Source organism: Octopus bimaculoides, chromosome 10 (genome assembly GCF_046866305.1).
Source record: "Octopus bimaculoides isolate indiv1 chromosome 10, ASM4686630v1, whole genome shotgun sequence".
NCBI lineage: Eukaryota > Metazoa > Mollusca > Cephalopoda > Octopoda > Octopodidae > Octopus > Octopus bimaculoides.
The window spans coordinates 54,477,541-54,496,641 of NC_142937.1; the positions used below are offsets into that span (position 1 = coordinate 54,477,541).

General features: G+C 35.0%; 1 protein-coding gene across 25 annotated transcripts in view; it reads left to right on the top strand.

Moving 5' to 3' along the window:
- LOC106872761 (uncharacterized) overlaps positions 1-19,101 on the top strand; it is a 417,879-nt gene that overhangs the window by 227,797 nt on the left and 170,981 nt on the right. Inside the window, exon 4 of one of the 25 annotated variants that reach the window (XM_089358676.1) lies at positions 15,922-15,975. The exons of the other annotated variants lie outside the window; for them this stretch is intronic. The gene's annotated coding sequence lies outside the window, so the exon portion shown is untranslated. The remainder of the gene's footprint in view (positions 1-15,921; positions 15,976-19,101) is intronic. 25 annotated transcript variants of the gene reach the window in all.

A 19,101-nucleotide genomic window follows, 5' to 3' on the forward strand; every position in this document is an offset into this window, starting at 1 on the left:
TACCTGGGTCAACTAGTGTATCTTATTTCTCACATTCAGATCTGTATTATTTTAAGTATCATTCTAATTTGTCAATTTTTTTCTATATTCATTTCTCACTTTTGTGTGTTGCACTGTATTTATTTCATCAATTATTATTATTGTACAACAGATTAAACTATTAAAAAAAAAAAAGAATTCCTAACAGCAGGTTACAACAAGTAACCTTAGATGCCAAGAACCTTTGACAATGTTGCACTTAACTAGGTTTATGCCTATTTCCTCTATCCATCAGTTTACATCTTAAGGCATATTTCCTAACTAGCAAATCTACCCATCTACGATGAAGGCATAAAATGAGGGAGGGAAGTCATAACAGCAGTATGTATCGCGAGATATGTAAATGGACTTGATAGATTACTGTGTAGTGTCTTAGAGAAATCACATTATTGTTGGTGATACAGCAGTCTATTGTAGCCAAATGATATGTGTTTGCGACTAAGTGATATGTGATGTCGAGTCACTCCCGAACTGAAATAGGCTCCCAGCCTCTGTATCATGAATTGTTATGTGGACCACTCCTAACAAAAATCAGACTTCCTTTAACCACTACATAAAAAATATTAGGAAAAAATATTATTTAGATATACTTTCAATATGATTACAAAACTTCTTTGTGGATGATATTTTCTGTTTGGTTGGCACTAATTTTTAAATTACTGAAGTTTGTTGTTCTATTCATAGCGATGTATAACTGGCTGTGTGTAAACATTGGTGTGGGTAAAAATACACCTATACGATCTAAAGTCTGGCCCTGTGCCTTGTTTACTGTGTATGTGTGAGCAGAATCTTTAGGGTTGCAAAAAATCAAGCTAAGACTTACCTCTCACTCTTCTATGTGAATAATGTCTGGATGTTCTGGTATCATGGGTTATTTGGATTGACAAAACTGAGAAGTAAACAACAACCACTTCAATTAGCTGTTTTGAATCTGACACTTCAATAACCATTAAATAATCACACACACTATATACTGATGCACACTTTTTCCATTTTATTTTCGCTATTAACCATCCTCACAAACTCCTTTGTATCTACAATGGGGTCACAAACTGTACAATGAAAATCCAGAGTTACTCTTGGTCGGTGAATTTTTAATAAAAATGCGAAGGTGGTTTATCAATTCAAAAATCAATATCCACAGAATAATCATGCGTTCTGATTTTTTAATGCCAAAAACCTTCCTAACGACCATCTTTGTAATCCCCCAAAATATCATAACTATTGGTCCAACCATCTGGCCGTGAGGAGGGAATATGGACAGACAGATGGACATAATGCCCATTGTAGTAAGATAGCAAATCTGCTCATCTATGATGGGAAATAAAGGGATAGTATCGCAAATTGAAAGCCTCTAAATTCACGAACTATACGCAGAGAAATCCAGAGTTAATCCTTGTCGCTGGTATTTTGGAGCCACAAACTGTACAATGAAAATCCAGAATTACTCTTGGTTGACGAATTTTTAATAAAAATGCAAAGGTGGTTTATCAATTCAAAAATCAGTATCCATTAAATAATCATACTTTTTCACATTGTTTTCACTAAAAACTTTCCTGATTACCTCTTTTGTAATCCCCCAAAATAGCGTGACCATTGGCTCAGCTGTTTGACTGTGAAGTGAGAACAGACTGACGAACATAACACCCATTATAGTATGATGTACCTATAACTACAGGGATAGTTTTCCATAGCCTCTATTACTCAATGGCTAGGTCCTGGTACTTTGCTATTTTCTTTACACCTCTCATATTCACTTTCTCATCATTTGGGATTATTCTTTTATTCTTTTACATGTTTCAGTCATTTGATTGTGGCCATATTAGAGCACTGCATTAAAAGGTTATAGTCGAAGAAATTGACCCCAGGACTTATTCTTTGTAAGCCTAGTACTTTTCTATTTGTCTCTTTGCTGATCTGCTAAGTTTTGGGGACATAAACATTGGTTGTCAAGCGATGGTGGGGTGGGGGACAAACGCAGACAGAAAGACACGTGTACATAAATATATATATACATATGTATATACATGACAGGCTTCTTTCAGTTTCCGTCTACCAAATCCACTCTCAAGGCTTTGGTTGGCTAAGGCTATAGTAGAAAACAATTGCTCAAGGTGTCACATAGTGAGACTGAACCTAGCGTGACCCCTTGGGCAAGTGTCTTCTACTATAGCCTCAGGCCTACCAAAGCTTTGTGAGTGGATTTGGTAGACAGAAACTGAAAGAAGCCTGTCGTGTATGATTGTGTAGTTGATTATTATTATTATTATTATTATTATTATTATTATCATTATTTACTTTTTATCTACATGTTTCTTACAATCACTAGCTGAGACACACCCAGCATCCTAGGGTGAGTGAAGGATAAGAGATGTTGCAGAATTACTGAAAGCTTGGGGAGAGGAAATGTCAGGGGCAGTAGCAAAATATCTTCATGTAATACAACATAGACATTTAAATTGATAGGGTTTTTCTAAGGATCGGGCAGTACTTGTCAGCACAATCTTTTGGATTTCTCTGAGACATGGTTCTCCTGGGACATTATCTAGATGTTTCTGACATCTATTTCTTATCATACCTAGAGTACCCTCAATAACAGGAACAATTCTTGCTTTAAGATGCCACATATTTTGTATTTCAATTTCCAGGTCCTTATGTTTATTTAATTTAATCCTTTACGGATATATTTTTATCAGCAGGACCACTTACATCTATTAGTCTACGAGTATATTCTTCCATATCTTTAATGACCATGTCTGGTCGATTAGCCTGGATCGTTCTATTGGTGTTGACTGGAAAATCCCAGAGGATAATGACATTTTTACCTTCAACAACTGTTTCAGGATAATGTTCATACCAGTAAGCAGAAGTGCTGATTTTGTAGTGTTTATGTATTTTCCAGTGTAAATACTGCCCTAACCTATTGTAGCAGCTTTTGTATTCATTTGGTGTCAGCACAGGACATCCTTAGACGAGATGATCTATTGTTTCATCAAATGTATCACAGAATCTGTATTTAGGGTCAGAACTGTTTTGAAGAATGTTAGCCTGGTAGTTTTTGGTAAGCAAGCTTTGTCTTGTGCAGCTAATATGAAACCTTCAGTCTCTACTTTCAGACCTGAGTTTCTCAGCTACTGATTGGTTGTTGCTTGGTCTACATGAGCATTTTGACTTTGAAGTATATACTGTCCATGCAGAGGTTTCTGGCACCATCACTCCTCAATTTGTTTCTGCCTATTCTTCTTTGAAGTCTGTTTGATCTGTTTTCCTTTTTTTGTGGCAGTGGTTTCGGGTTCTTCATCTAATTCAGTGTTAATGCTGAGTTCTCTTGTGAATTTGCAAGCTTTCTTGGCAGTAGAATGTGTTTTGTTGCTGCTTTCATGTTTGCACACAAGCTGCAGCATCCAGTCCTCTGTACTAGATAGGTACTTGTTCATTGCTATTGTGGAGGACTTACAGCACAGTTCTACCTGCATCATCCCTCTTCTCCCATTACTTCTAGGTAGGTACAAATGATGAATGTCTGATTTTAGGTGGTACATATTCTTAGATGTTAGAAGTTTTCTCGTCTTTCTATCCAGGTGTTGGAGCTCTGTAAGATTCTAGTTAATGATGTTAAAACTGTGTTAGACTACTGGAAGTGCTAGGGTGTTAATGGCTTTGATGCAATTTTTGGAGTTGAGTTCAATTTTTAGTATGAGTCTTACTCTCCTGTAATACTCCTTTCTTAGTTTGTATATTGTATACCATATCCTTTGTTTATCCCTAGATATTTATAGCTTTCTTGTGGGTCAAGTTCCTTGGTGGTAGTGTCAGTATCTAATTTAATGGAAGTTGTTTGCTTGAGTTTGCCTCTTACAAAAGTTGCTTTAGCACACTTATCAAGGCCAAGCTTCATCCCAATGCCATTGCTGAACTCTTTGACATTTGTTAACAGCCCTACTAGCTCTTCGTCATTTTTAGCAAATAGCTTCAGATCATCTGTATAAAGCAGATGGTTTACTATAATATTATACACTTTGAACCCATACCGGATGTTACTCAGTTGGTTTGAGAGTGGAATCAATGCCATGCAAAAGAGTAATGGGGAGAGGGAGCCACCTTGAAAGATGCCTTGTTTGATGTTGATGTTGTTAGATTGGCTTATCCCATTACTATGGTGTAGAAAGAAACATGTATTCCACTTGGCCATGCTACCTTGTAAGAATCTGGAGATGACAGGAGAGGTCTTACATATCTCAAGGGCCTTGAGTAGCGAATTATGTGGGACACTATCAAATGCTTTCCTATCGTCTATCCATGCCATACTCCGGTTCTACTTTTTGCTCTGGCAATTCTCTACAATCATTTTATTTATGAGTAACTGATCTTTCCATCCATAAGAATTCCTTTTACAAACACGTTATTGGTCAGTAGTTCTTTGGATTTTTCGTGTCTTCAGTTTTTGGTAGAAGGTATGTTGTTCCTTTGGTCAGCCAGCTCTAGGTTCTGGATGGCATCAGTTAGAGATGCAGCAAAATGTTGGTGTACTTCTGTCAAACAATTCAGCCAGACGTTAGGGATCTGGTCCAGTCCTGAGGTTTTCCATTTGGGAGACTTTCTAAAAACACATCTTAGCTCTTCTATTCCTATTGCCTCCCATTTCTGCTTTTCAACTTCATCCAGTCTCACTTTCTCACATTCTATCAAGTGAGCTTCAGCATTATATTCTTTTTTGTTGCTCCATATCTTCTTCCAGAACTCTTCCATTTCCTCAGTCTTGGGTGGCTCCTTTACTTCTATCTCGCTTTTGCCAATTTCCTTATAAAGTTTTTTTGCATCTATCTTTACCTTGTTTTGTCAATAAAATTTGATTCTTTTGTCATACCCACTGAGCTGTTGGGCTTTCAGTTGTATTCATTGTTTTACTATTTCCTTGGTTGCAGGGAGGTTTATAAAATCTTTGATTTTATATTTTTGCTTAATTTTTCTGGCTCGTTTCATCTTAATATTTACTCCTCTAGCAAGTTCATCAAGAACTGATACATCTGTCCACAGACATTTGATCTCTTTTTGTATTGCTGCTTTCTACTTAGGAGGTCTATTGACATGATTGGTCCTTTTCTGTGTCGTCCTGGGGACTGCACCTTGCCTTTTTTATCGATAGATTATTTCACACTTCTTGAGTCTGAATTTCCATTCTAATATCAGCACTAAAACAGTGGACCATGTTCATCAAGAAACTCACTTGTGTCTTATCCTTGCCATACATTTTCAGATTATCCATACAGAGGAGGTGATTGATTGTATGGGATTTTTTTTTTTTAGCTGATATTCCCAGGTTCATTTTCCTAAGTACCAAGGCCAGAGGATGATGCAGAGAAAAAAAAAAGCAATGGAGATAAGCTATCACCTTGGAAAATTCCTCTTATGATGCCCAGGGTGCCCAGGCTTTTTCCATAGGATGTCAGTTCAGTTTTCTACGTCACCATACTTCTCTTCAGAAAACATGTTACATTCCTTGCAATTCCAAATAGATCTAAGCACTTGATAAACCATGAATGTGGAATCATATCATAAGCTTTTGACAGCCAATCCAGGCCATTCCCAATTTCTTCATGTACAATCTTGCATTACCATTTTGTCTATCAATAATTGATCTTTGGTACCTCTGCATCTCCTACAGCTTGTTTGTTCTATTGGTAACAAATCGTTCTCATCAAGAAATTTGTATAATTCTGCAATTCCTCCTGACAGTGATTTCCACATTAATGAGAAGCAAAAAATTGGCTTGTAATTGTCAGCAGCATTTCCTTTTGATGCATCCTTCAGACACAACACTGTTTGTCCTTTTGTCAACCAGCCCTGAATTTCTTCTCCATCAATCAATGCATTATATTGCTCTGCTATCAATTTACGGCATCTACTGAACTTTTTTTTAATCCAAAATCCCTGTACACCATCAGGTCCTGCTACTTTCCAGTTGCTTGTCTTTTTACTCATATTTCTGATACTGTCTTCTGTGAAGTGGATAACCTTTTGCTGGGGATAAGAAGTTGTTTGCTTCAGGCTGCAGTGCAATTCAGCTGCAGTATTATGTTGTTCTTGCTTTCTCCATATCTGTTGACTTTCGTCATCACTAGAAACTAATCTTTCATGTTCTTTATCATCATTAGTCTCTTGATAAAATTTTTTTTGGTTGGTTCTAAACAATTTGTTTTGCTGGTATTGCTTAATCCATTGTTCAAACCTAGTTAGCTTTGCTTTTTTGGCAAGTATGCACTGCTTCAATTCTTTGATTACAACAGTCAAACCTTTTGTATCTATCTACATCATGCTTCTTCCTCATTTTTTTTCAAATTTGTGATTATTCTTCAATACTCCATTTCTTTTCCTGACAAGTATTGACACTGCACTGTTCAGGGAGTTTATATCTTCTTAAATTCTCACTTTCCACTAAGGTTGTTTATTTCCTCTTCTGTCCGTTGATGTTTTGTTGTCAATTGTTGTTATTGTTTTTTTTATTATTTTATTTAGGCAGTGAGCTGGCAGAATCATTAGCACACTGGGTGAAATGCTTAGCAGTATTTCGTCTGTCTTTACGTTCTGAGTTCAAATTCTGTCACGGTCAACTTTGCCTTTCATCCTTTCGGGTTAATAAATTAAGCCCCAGTGAATCACTGGGTTTGATATAATTGACTAGTCCCCTCCCCACAAATTTCAGATCTTGTGCCTTTAGTAGAGAGGACAGTTGTTATTATTATTATTATTATTTGACAAGCTGGCAGAATCATTAGCATACCGGGCAAGATGCTTAGAGATATTTTGTCCGTCTTCACCTTTTGAATTTAAATTCTGTCAAGGTCGACTTTGCTTTTGGGGTTGAGCACAGGGGTCAATGTAATCAACTTACACCCTTCCTCCAAGTTGCTGGCCTTGTGCTAAAATTATTATTATTATTATTATTATTATTATTATTATTATTATTATTATTATTATTATTATTATTTAAGGTTACAAGCTAGCAGAATTGTTAGCATGCATTTTGTCCAGTATGCTATATTTCATATTTCATTCATCTTCACATTCTGAGTTCAAATGTCCATAGATTGATTTGACTAACCTAATCTCTTACAAAATGTACGCCTTGTCTGCAGGAAATAATTTCTAGTCCTAGAACCCTTATTTTGCTTTAACTGGATCTTGTCTTGGTTTCTTGTTGTGTATTATGCATTCTGTATGTGTGGAGGCGGCCCTGTTCTAATTTTTATTAATTTATTACATTATATGACAAATTTATTCAATACCAGATTACTACTGACATTAAGAGGATATAGGTGTGACTAAGAAAGTCACTTCCCAACCTCGTGTTCTTGGATTCTGTCCCACTGTGCAGTACCTTAACCAAATTTCTTCTATTATACCCCAGGTCAAGTGGATTTGGTTGATGGAAAGTGAATGGCCGTGTGTGTATATACACATACCTTTGTTTAATTTCATGGTTGTAAATGAGCTGCACTCTTGCTCAATGTTGCTTGTTTCCAGTCTTCTGTGAAAAACCTGTCTAGTCATGGGGGAAATATTACCTTATTTCGAAACAGGTGAGGATTGTTAAGAGGAAGGGTGTCTGACTGTAGAAAGTCTGTCCCTGTAAATTCCATCCAACTCATGCATGCATAGAAAAGTAGACATTAAACGATGTTGAGGAAGATTGAATCTGCCTCCTTTTATCACTTTCTATTTGTAATCTCTTCCTACAAACACTTCTGCAGTATTCCCCTATACACTCTAGGCCAACCCACAACCCACTATTTCAACACATTATGGCACTCCATAAACTTTGGTTTATGACATACTCACTTACCACAGGGTGTCCAGGGTATCATACTCCAAGTAACAAGAACAACATCTCATTCCATTTTGGAATATCATCTACCATAGGAATGAAGGGACTTTTTTTCCCTTTCATCTTTTCCTAATGCCACCTCACCCTCTTGGTGATTCTACCAGTGTACAGTATTCAGAATGCTTTTATAAGAATACTTCAACTTATATTTTATTTCTGTTATTTACAAGGCGTTACTGGGATTAGAGATGGGCTGGTACAAAGGAGAACCATGGATGTGGGAGGTGCACTAGAGTAGTTAGCAGTAAGAGCACTCAGGGAATGAACTATTTCAAATGCTCAGAACATTCCCTAAAAGTAGTTAATTGGTGCTGTTACTCCCAAAAGTACTCAAAAATTAGAATAAGAACAAAGTGAAACAACCTCAGTGTGGGCAATGAAGAAATTCTGTGTGAGTAAATGGAGATTGTATGATGGGGTGATTGTTGTGTACAATAACACAGAATGATGATTATGATGGGGCTGTATGTGGAGGATGTGAGAAGGTTGGTAAGGTGAAAAGTTAGTAATGGCATAAGTATGGAAGATGGTGACTGTTGGGTAAAGAAGTTGCAAGCAATATAAGTGGTGGATGAACCTGTAGGAGAGGAAGAGCTGGCGAAGGTTGATTTCAAGAAGCTGAATTCCACAAAAGAGATGGCAAAGAATGATAATAAATGGTGAGGGAGTCATGCAGGGTGACATTCTTCTAACTTATGGAGAGTATACAAAAGGTATAACAATGATGGAAACTTTATATATAGGTGCAAGTGTGGCTGTGTGATAAGAAGCTTGCTTCCCAATCATATAGTTCTGGGTTCAGTCCCACTGCATGGCAACTTGGGCAAGTGTCTTCTACTATAGCCTTGGGCCAACCAAAGCTTTGTGAGTAGATTTGGTGAACAGAAACTGAAAGAAACCTGTCATATATATATGTATATATTTGTGTGTTTGTCTCCCACACCATCGCTTGACAACTGATGTTGGTGTGTTTATGTCCCTGTAACTTAGTGGTTCGGCAAAGGTGGCCAATAGAATAAGTACTAGGCTTAGAAAGAATAAGTCCTGGGATTGATTGATTTGTTTGACTAAAATCCCTTAAGGTGGTGCTCCAGCATAGTTATGGTCAAATGACGGAAACAAGTAAAAAAGAAAGAAAAAAATGTGTGTTTGTGGCATCTAAATTCATAATTTTCTCTCTACAAGAAAACATAAAATAAAAATTAAATTTCTCTGTCTGGTGACTAAAATTTGAAAACTGTAGATTTGTCTTGTTTTATTAAATTAAGAATCAAAACCAGTAGTAGAAGTGACACTGAATTACAAACATACACAAGAAAAATTGAATATATTAATATGATTGTTTGGCTTTTATTAGATTTACTCTATGAGATCTACTAAAATATATGGAATGAAATTTTGAAAATTTTCTGTTTATTCTAAGAAACAGTAAACTGATATACTTGATGTTTGTATAATTTAATTAGAGACTATTAAGTATTTTTTTAAAACCTGTGCTGGAGTTAGTTGATAAAATCAACTATTCACCTACCTTGCAAATGTATGGCTTTGTGCCAACATTAGAAAGGATTATTACTATTATTATTATTATTATTATTATTCAGGTGGCAAACTGGCAGAATTGTTAGCATGCTGGGCAAACTGCTTAGTGGCATTTTGTCCGTCTTTACATTCTGAGTTCAAATTCCGCTAAGGTCATCTTTGCCTTTCATCCTTTTGAGGTCGATAAAATAAGTACCATGTGAACACTGGGGTTGATGTAATTGATTCATTCCCTCCCACCAAATTGTTGCCCTTGTGGCAAAATCTGAAACCATTATCATTATCATCATCATCATCATCATCATTATTATTATTATTATTATTATTGTTGTTGTTATTAAAGCCATAGGCATTAGCATGCTGGGAAAAATGCTTAGTGGTATTTTGTCCATCATTACATTCTGAGTTCAAATTCTGCCAAGGTCCACTTTGCCTTTCATCCTGTTGGGGGTTGATAAATTAAATACCAGTGAAACACTGGGGTTGATGTATTCAACTATCTCCTTCCTCCAAATTTTAGGTCTTGTACCTTTAGTGGAAAAAATTATTATTATTATTATTATTATTATTATTATTATTATTATTGTTATTATTATTATTATTATTATTATTATTATTATTATTATTATTATTATTATCATTATTGTTATTGTTATTGTGGTAAGCTAGTAGAATTGTTAGTGCATCAGGCAAGATACTTAGCAGCCCTTCTTCCAGCTCATTACATTCTGAGTTCAAATTCCACCCAGGTTGACTTTGCCTTTCATTCTTTTGGGGTTGATAAAATAAAGTACTAGTCAGCAACTGAGGTTGATGCAATCGATTTGCCCATCACCCTCCAAACTGTGTGCCTTGTACTAAATTGAGATAATAATAATCCTTTCTACTGAAGGCACAAAGCCTGAAATTTGTGGAGAAATGACCAGTTGATTAGATCGAACCTAATGCGTAACTGGTATTTAATTTATTGACCATGAAAGGGAAAGTTGACTTTGGTGGAATTTAAACTTAAAAAATAAGGATGGATGAAATGCTGCTAAGCATTTTGCCTGGTGTACTAATGATTCCACCAGCTCACCACCTACTACTGCTGCTGCTGCTGCTGCTGCTACTACTACTACTAATAATAATAATGATGATCATTGTTATTTATTATTATTATTGGTAGGTGGTGAACTGGTAAAATTATTAGCATGCTTAGTGGTATTTTGTCTGTTCTTACATTCTGATTTTGAATGCTGCTGAGTTTGTCTTTGTCTTTCATCCATTTAGGGTTGATAAAATAGGTACCTATCAAGCACTAAGGTCAATGTAATTGACTTACCCCTCCCTGAAATTACTGGCTATGTGCCTATAATACAAAGGATTATTATTACTGTTGGTAGAATTGTTAGAACATCACAAAAATGCTTTGCCATATTTGTTCTGACTCTTTACATTCTGAGTTTAAATTCTGCCCATATCAACTTTACTTTTCATCCTTCCAGACTTGGGGAAATGACGTACTAGTCAAGTACTAAGGTTGACAGTATTAAATTGTCCCTCCCCTCAAAATTGCTAGACTTGTACCTAAATTAGCAACCATTGTCATTGTCATTATTTAGAGCAGTGGATTAACAAAATCATTAGGACATCAACCAAAATGTGTTTCAGCATTTATTCTGGCTCATTATATTCTAAGTTAAAATCCCATTAATGTCAACAACTTTGCCTTTTACTCTTCTGTCAGGAGGGTGGGGTGGAGGGGGGAATCAATAAAATAATATACTAGTCAAGTATGAGAAGTAGTGTAATCAGTAGCCACCCTTTTCCAAAATTTTGGGCTTTGTGCCTATATGAGAAACAATTATTATTATTTTTGTTTATGCTTTTGCTCTGGTAGATGTTATACTGACACCATACCAAAAGAGCAAGCCATATCCAATAGCCAGAAGTCCTTTGGGTCATTCTTTCTCCTTTGACTTTCTAACACCCTCCTTGGAATCCTTGCTGTTCATAACATGGCTGTTTTCTGCAACAGTCCTGTCTGGATGATAATTCCTAGCTTCTGAAGCCATGCATCAAACCTATTACCATCTACTTTCAGTGTGCCAACCACAGTCGGTACCACTTCCAAGTGTCTGATTCTCCATAGTTTCCTTATTTCTCTCTTCACCTCCTGATATCTATAAATTTTCTCACTTTCCTTCTCATATCTTGTGGTTGCACTGTGAAGCGATATTCATATTAATTGCTTCATTCTTTTTCTTTTCTACTACAACGTCATGTTTTGTAGCCACAATAAGAGGGTCACATTGGATGGTTATGTCCCACAAGATCTTATATTATTTGTTTTTAGTAACCCTTTCTAGTTGGTGCTCATACCATTTCTTACATCTGCTCATGTCATACTTATAACAGAGCTTCCAGTGAACCAATTTGTCAATGTTGTCTTTCTTTCTCTTGTAGTCTTTCTGTGCAAGCCTCTTACATTCACTAATAATATGGTGTATTGTTTCACCTTTCTCACTGCACAACTTACTAAGTGAGAGAAGTCACTAACTTGTTAATATTGAACTTGATATAGTTTGTTCTCTGTGCCTGTGCTTGGACCATGAAAATAAGGGCTTTAGTTTGAACTTTTGAGTTGCTTTTCCTAGTCCAATCCCAGATCTTATCTTTGTCATCTGTTTCAGGCATTTCCTGCAAGAATTGACCATATATTTTTTTCTTTCCATCTATTGAAGATGCCATTCTGTCTGTCTTGTTGAAATTCCCCCTTTTCATTTGCTTCATCACTGCTTAGGACTTTTATATTTCTTACTTCTGCCATCAATCTCTCATTTGAATTCTTTACATACCATACCAGATTTTTTTCCTCAGATTTCACACACATTTCACAGTTAATGAGACCTCTTCCACCTCTCTATTATGATAGATCTACATCACTGTCCACATCACTTTTGGGGTGTAGTGGCCCTCGTAGTATTATCATTTTCCCGGTTTTTCTATCAAGTCCCTGAAGTTCATCACTTTTCCACACCAGCCCTACACTTTAGAGCTGCAATGGGTCATGTGTTGACGGCTCGTATCTTAGTTGGAAGTCACAGAGGTATCAGCAAATTTGCTGACATCTGTATGATTTGCAACTACTACATGGACATCTCAAAACCAAATAGACTCCCCTCCTTATAGTGTTTCATCTGTGTTTGGGAATCTGGATATTTTTGTATTTCAAATCTCATGTTTTCCCAACTGGATGTCCTCACTACTGTGAACTCTTGAAATTGATGTGAGAGTGATTCTCAGTTTGGTCAATTTGAACCAAATGCTGAGAGTAACTTTCATCACATCAATAATGTAGCAAAGTTTTGGGTTTCCATTTATGGACTGTGTAATCCACTGACGCCCCTCCCTCCCAGTAACCCTGCACTTATGTAGAGTGGAGGATGTATTAATGGTGCTGGTAGGGTCTTTGTGGGGATTGTATCATGTCTTTTTAGTTGTTCTGTTTCCAATATTAGTTCACTAAAGTTATTACATCTAGTTTGATAGTATATCAATTTCAACAGAAAATAAATTTTCTAAAAAATCTATTAAGTGAAAGATATTAAAATTCAATATTTTTTTCAAGCAACTGACAGCTATTTTCCAGGTCTCCTGGCTTTAGTGCAGCCTGCTGGTGTCGGTTATGGTAACAGTAGAGTGTCCTATTTACTATTAGGAGTTGTAACATTTTCTGCATCAGTCAATTCTCCATTCTATATCCATTGCTTACCTGGTTTGTTTACTCTTTAATTATCTAGATTTCTCTTCAGCTAGTGTCATCTGATGGCAATTGATTTCTTTTTTTATAAAGCCCCTCCTTATTATACACTCATTTCACTCTCTCTCTCTCTCTCTCTCTCTCTCTCTCTCTCTCTTTCTCTCTCTCTCTCTTTCTCTTTCTCTCTCTCTCTCTCTCTCTCTCACACAATAATAGCTATCTAGATAGGTTATTCTTTCAAGTCTATACCATACCTAACTTTTGGTCATTTTACTTTCAACAGAAACAACACACACACACAAAGGGCTGTTGTCTTCATCTCATTGTCTGCTGTATCACCTTACTTTGTCACTTCAGTACTGAACAACTGTAATGCGATGCAGTGTAGTAGCTGCACTTCCGTACACTACTGATAGATATTGACTGAAATGTAGTTTCCATTGAATCATTGTTTCTCTGGTACTATCAGCAGCAGCAACAGCAGGAGGAAATACTGTTTATATTATGTAATCAGACATGGCTGCCATTAACTATTACTGGCAGTTTCCTCTGTCTTCTTACATGTTGTGGCCAATCATGATTTGGATGGGGCACTTACAGTTAGTTCAATCTATTCCTATTTTCTTAATGATGCACAGTTTGTAATACTTTCCCGACATAGAATTTAATATTTAATCTCTCTTAAAATCAGGATAAACAGCTTGATTTCTTACCGTGTTTTGGTGAAACAAGTTTGCACTTCTGCTGTGGAAGGCTGTGATATAAACATCTGTTGTGTATCATTGATGTGGAACTGAACCTACTATAAAAACATCCTATTGAGTCAGTGGTTCAGACTTGAAGCTTTAAAGATGGTGCCCACTGATTATTTAAAAAAATGTTACCTTTTGAGACCATTCTTGATTTATTTTACCATCTCTTAAATCTTTGGCACACATCTGGTTATAAAGACCATGAAATGTGTTGTGTCTGATCTTTTAAAATGAATCAAACAATTTCATTTACAAATGAGATTTTTATTCAGAAAACCCTGTGGTAAGACTCGCCAAGAAGATCCTGGTTATTTTTACTCAAGAGATTGAGCAAAGAATTACTAATTTGAAGTTGCAGTCTTGCCTTTCAATTGTGGTCTAAATTCCTATGGTTATTGTTCTTGAAACATATTTTAGATTTCACTATAATTTTAATATATATATATATATATATATATATATATATATATATATATATATACATATATACACACACACATGTATACATACATACATACATACATACATACATACATACATACATATATATATATATATATATATATATATATATATATATATTTCTTTCTAACAGTTTTTAGAAATGTCTTGGAGCTTTTCAGAAATTATTCAATAATAAACAAATTTCATTTTCAAAGCCAATCAGGTTTTAATTTTATAGTTTCACTGATTACATTCAGAACTGAATACTTTGAAAAATTGTCATCAGAAAATGTAATGAAATTGGTGGGAGCTGATTTCTTGTTTTGTTTTGTGTAGTAGTCAGATAATAAGATCTAACTGTTCTAGTTCTAACAACATCTTCGATATTCATCTAAATTTGTAGATATGAACACCCAACATGCTCTGAACAAAATATTCTCATACCATACAGATTTTTTGACATAGTTTAAAATAAGCAAACTTTCTGGTCATCCATCTTCTTAATTTTTAGCTGTTTATATTAATTAATCAGAGCTAATTTATTTCATGCTTAGGTTTTCCAACAACTTTCCTGCGAGGAGATTTTGTTGAAGTGTTTCAAGCGATTAAAATTGTTTATTTTGTTATACCTCTTTTTTTAAATATTTTGTTTTGATTTCTAGTGTTCTTTGGGTATTCAATAATTTGAAACTTTTAAAAGATAAATATCTTAATTGACTTGTTATAATATTTAAAGGCTCTATTTTCATTAAAGAACATATTGGTGTGTGTGTGTGTGTGTGTGTGTGTGTGTGTGTGTGTGTGTGTGTGTGTGTGTGTGTGTATGTATGTGTGTATATATATATATATATATATATATATATATATATATATATATATATATATATATATATATATATATATATATATAGATAATGATAAGATCATTATTTAAAATACCGATCATATCTGGTGGCTTGCATGGGAATAAAAACCTCGTAGGTACTAATTATTATTAAAATTATGATTAAGGGTATCTAAAAGATACCACCAAGCTAGATATAGCAGCCAAAACTTGACTTTCTCTCTCTCTCTCTCTTTATATATATATATATATATATATATATATATATATATATATATATATATGCGCACACACACCTAGAGGAGACTTAGATGCAATGTGCAATGATGTATTTTTATAAGTTTATTTTCACTTCAATACATTTTCATGTAACCAATATATTGCAGTATATCAGCCTAATTTTAAACACGTTAATGTTTTTAATTGATAACCTTCTTTGTTTCAATATTACTTTCTGCTACTTTCAACTTTAAAATTTAAAATTTAAGGTTCAAATTCCTTCTTCTCTTCTGTTCACATTTTTTTTTTTTTTTACCTCCATATGTCTATCTTATTTTATGTACTGTCACTCTTTTATTCATCCACTGTTTCTTTATTACATTGTTTCTATTTCTATAATTATTTCTTTGATCTCAAATGAATGATTCTAATGTTTCCTTTCTCTTTTCAGGTAAGTTCATTTGGATATGCTTAACCCTTTATGTGATATTTACTGTAATAATCTGTAAGTAAAATGGACTTTACCCCTCCTCCTTTGCTTGTTAAAGCAACATTTGTCCCTCCAATTTGTTGTCCAACGGACATGATAAAATGGAAAAGAAAATTCTTCACATACTTTATTAAGGTTTCTTTAATACCAGTTTGCATTTGTAAAATGTACAAGATCAGTGGATTACAGTATTGGACAATTGACTATTGCTTAATATTGAGCTCCTACTGGTGGAAAAAGCTTCATATTTAATGAAGAAATTGTAGAATTTTTTTCTGTGGTTGTTAATGATACCTTGCATTGTATCTACTACTACTACTATTACATTCCTTAAGAGTCACTTTGATATTTCACTTCAAGTTGGTTACATCACTACTTTACACATATCGTTGACTATGTACAAGAGCAGTGATGTACAATATCATGTACTTTGTAAGTTTGCAGAGTTCTTTTTTAAGTTTATGACTTTCTTCTTCAGCTTTAGAATTACGAAGGGATCCTTCTAGAAATAGAAGTATTTAGCTCTTCATTCCCAACATTCTTGATAGTTCTTGTAATTCTTTGTAGTTTTTTTAGACTTTCGTAAAGATTCTCACTAAGGTACATAGATATCTTCCAGTTGGCAGATTTATTTTCTGTACATCTATGATAACAAGATCGGATATGTTAGCCACATCTACATATCTATAATAAAAATATCTGGTTTGTTAACAACATTATTTCTACATGTCCATGACGACAAGATTTGGCCTGTTAGCAACCTTATCTCTTCATATCCATGACAACAAGATTGACCTATTTGCAGCCTTATTTCTACATATCTATAACATGATTGATCTATTCGCAACCTTATTTCTAAATATCCATGACAGCAAAAAATGGCCTGTTAGCAACATTATTTCTCCTCTAAAAGATAAAATTTTGACCTGTTGTTGTAGGAGGAGGACATTGAAAAAAGTATTGGGGTGACATTGATAGAGATGGTAGTGCTAGCGTCACCAGTGTGTATGTGTGTGTGTGTGGATGTGTGAATAAAGTATGGAACTGAAGTTCAATTCGAAGATTTCTTTTAAAAATCATTTCCACTTATATGGTTTTTATTGGCAACATGAAGATGAAATGTAAAAGTATCTTCTTACTAGCCATTCTACTAGCAACCATATAATAAAGAATAGGTTTTTCTGTTACAATGATTCTTTATTATTTTGGTTGTTGTTTCAATCCTGGCCTTATTGATATTGTTCTAGCAGATTAATATCTCTCCTTGTTTTATATTTTATACTTTGGCTGCCACGTGTCTTCATAATATTTTTTATAGCTCAATGTAACTATGATTAATATAATCTAACATTCATAATTGACAGCTCTGATGATTAAATTTCTAGTATGTTTGCTTTTATATTTAATGTTATTGTGGCTTATATGAACAATCACTGGTATTACTTTTCCTTTAAACAATTAATCTGATACATTGATAACCTTCTTGTAATGGATGTGCTAACTAAAGCAATAAGCTTTGATATTGGCACAAGTTCTCTATTACATTTCCATTGATTAATATCTCACTAATGACCATAACTGACGTACACTGATGAATTCATGAAATATATTGTATACACACAACATTGATCACTTGGTGAAGTAGACATCAGTCTTAATCCGACTTTATAAAATTGGTATCATCTTACTCCGATCAGTGGTGTTTGGTCTACCTGTACAGAGAGAATTAGCAGTGTGTATTGACATGGCATTTGCACTGTATAAATAATACATTACACAGATCTGTTATATAAAGTAATGGCCATCTAACTTCATTGATATTTACACTTGCCATACCTTTTGATAAATGCAAAGAAACACACACTCTCTCTCTCTCTCTCTCTCTCTCTCTCTCTCTCACACACACACACACACTCACACACACACACACACACACACAAACACACACACACACACAGAGGCTATAGAAGATCTGCCTCACTGAGTTTAAGCTGAGCCATGTAAACATGGAAAAGTGAATGTTTAAACAGTGTTTAAACATATGGTGAGTTTAGTGGAACGAAGTAAAATAATTTTGGAGGCTATTTTACTATGTACTGTATGGAGTGTGCGTGTGTGTGTGTGTGTGTGTGTGTGCAAAGCATGCCGTGAATATTACTTGCAAAATCAACATATTGTTGAGAAGTGGAAGAAATGCAGGAATCATGGGAGGAAATGAGAGCCATCCAGTTATAGAATTTAAGGGTTTTCTCCAAGCATCGTAGCTGTATTCTTTTGTCTGAACAGTTGAAGGATAGTTATGGATAAATCACTTGGAGGACTTGAAGGTGTGAATTTTTGTTGCATATGGTGTATAGAGGGACTTGCTTGAGAGGTTGGCATCAGTTATTGACATCCCTGTTTCTTATAGGTCAGGGATGAAGGATATGTGCTGCCAGAGGTAGTTTACATAGAACTGGTTGAAGTGACTGAGCTCTGACTAATGATGTGCTAAAGAATTTAAGTTGCGATGTGTAGTGTAGTGTGTTGAAATATGATGGGTAATCACAATAAAGCAGTGGTTGGATGACCTACTCGTGGCAGTAATGGTACTGATATGGCAGAGGTTGAATCTGGAGGTGAGATAGGGTTCAAGGGTGTTCGAAGTGTCTTGGGTTAGTTTGGAATAAGTTCAGAGAATGAAATTATTTGTGGCAAAAGGTTGAGGATGGCAAAAGATTCAGTAACTGCATGAATGCCAGGAAGATTTGTGAAAAATGAAGTCATTGAAGATGATTCCTCAGAGAGAGGTGAAAGGTGATAGTTGTTTTTGGTCTATGGATCAAAGACCTAGTGGCAAATGAAAGAGGGAGACTTTGGTCCACACTTACTCAAAATCTGTGTTGCTGATGTCCAGGTGATTAGTAGGGTGAGTGGACTCTGTGTATACACAGTTTAAGTGAAGAATGTAGCTTGGATGATATAGGGGGACTATTGTTAAAGGTTGAAAGATTTGTGTTTTAATGAAGAATAAGGTGTCAGAGGCGCAAGTGGATTGGAGTTCATAGATGTTAGAAAAAATGAAAGGAGATTGTCCAGTGGGTTTAAGATTTTGGTAAATTTTAGGTTTAGGGAGGTGTAGAGTGTCTCAATGCCTCATAA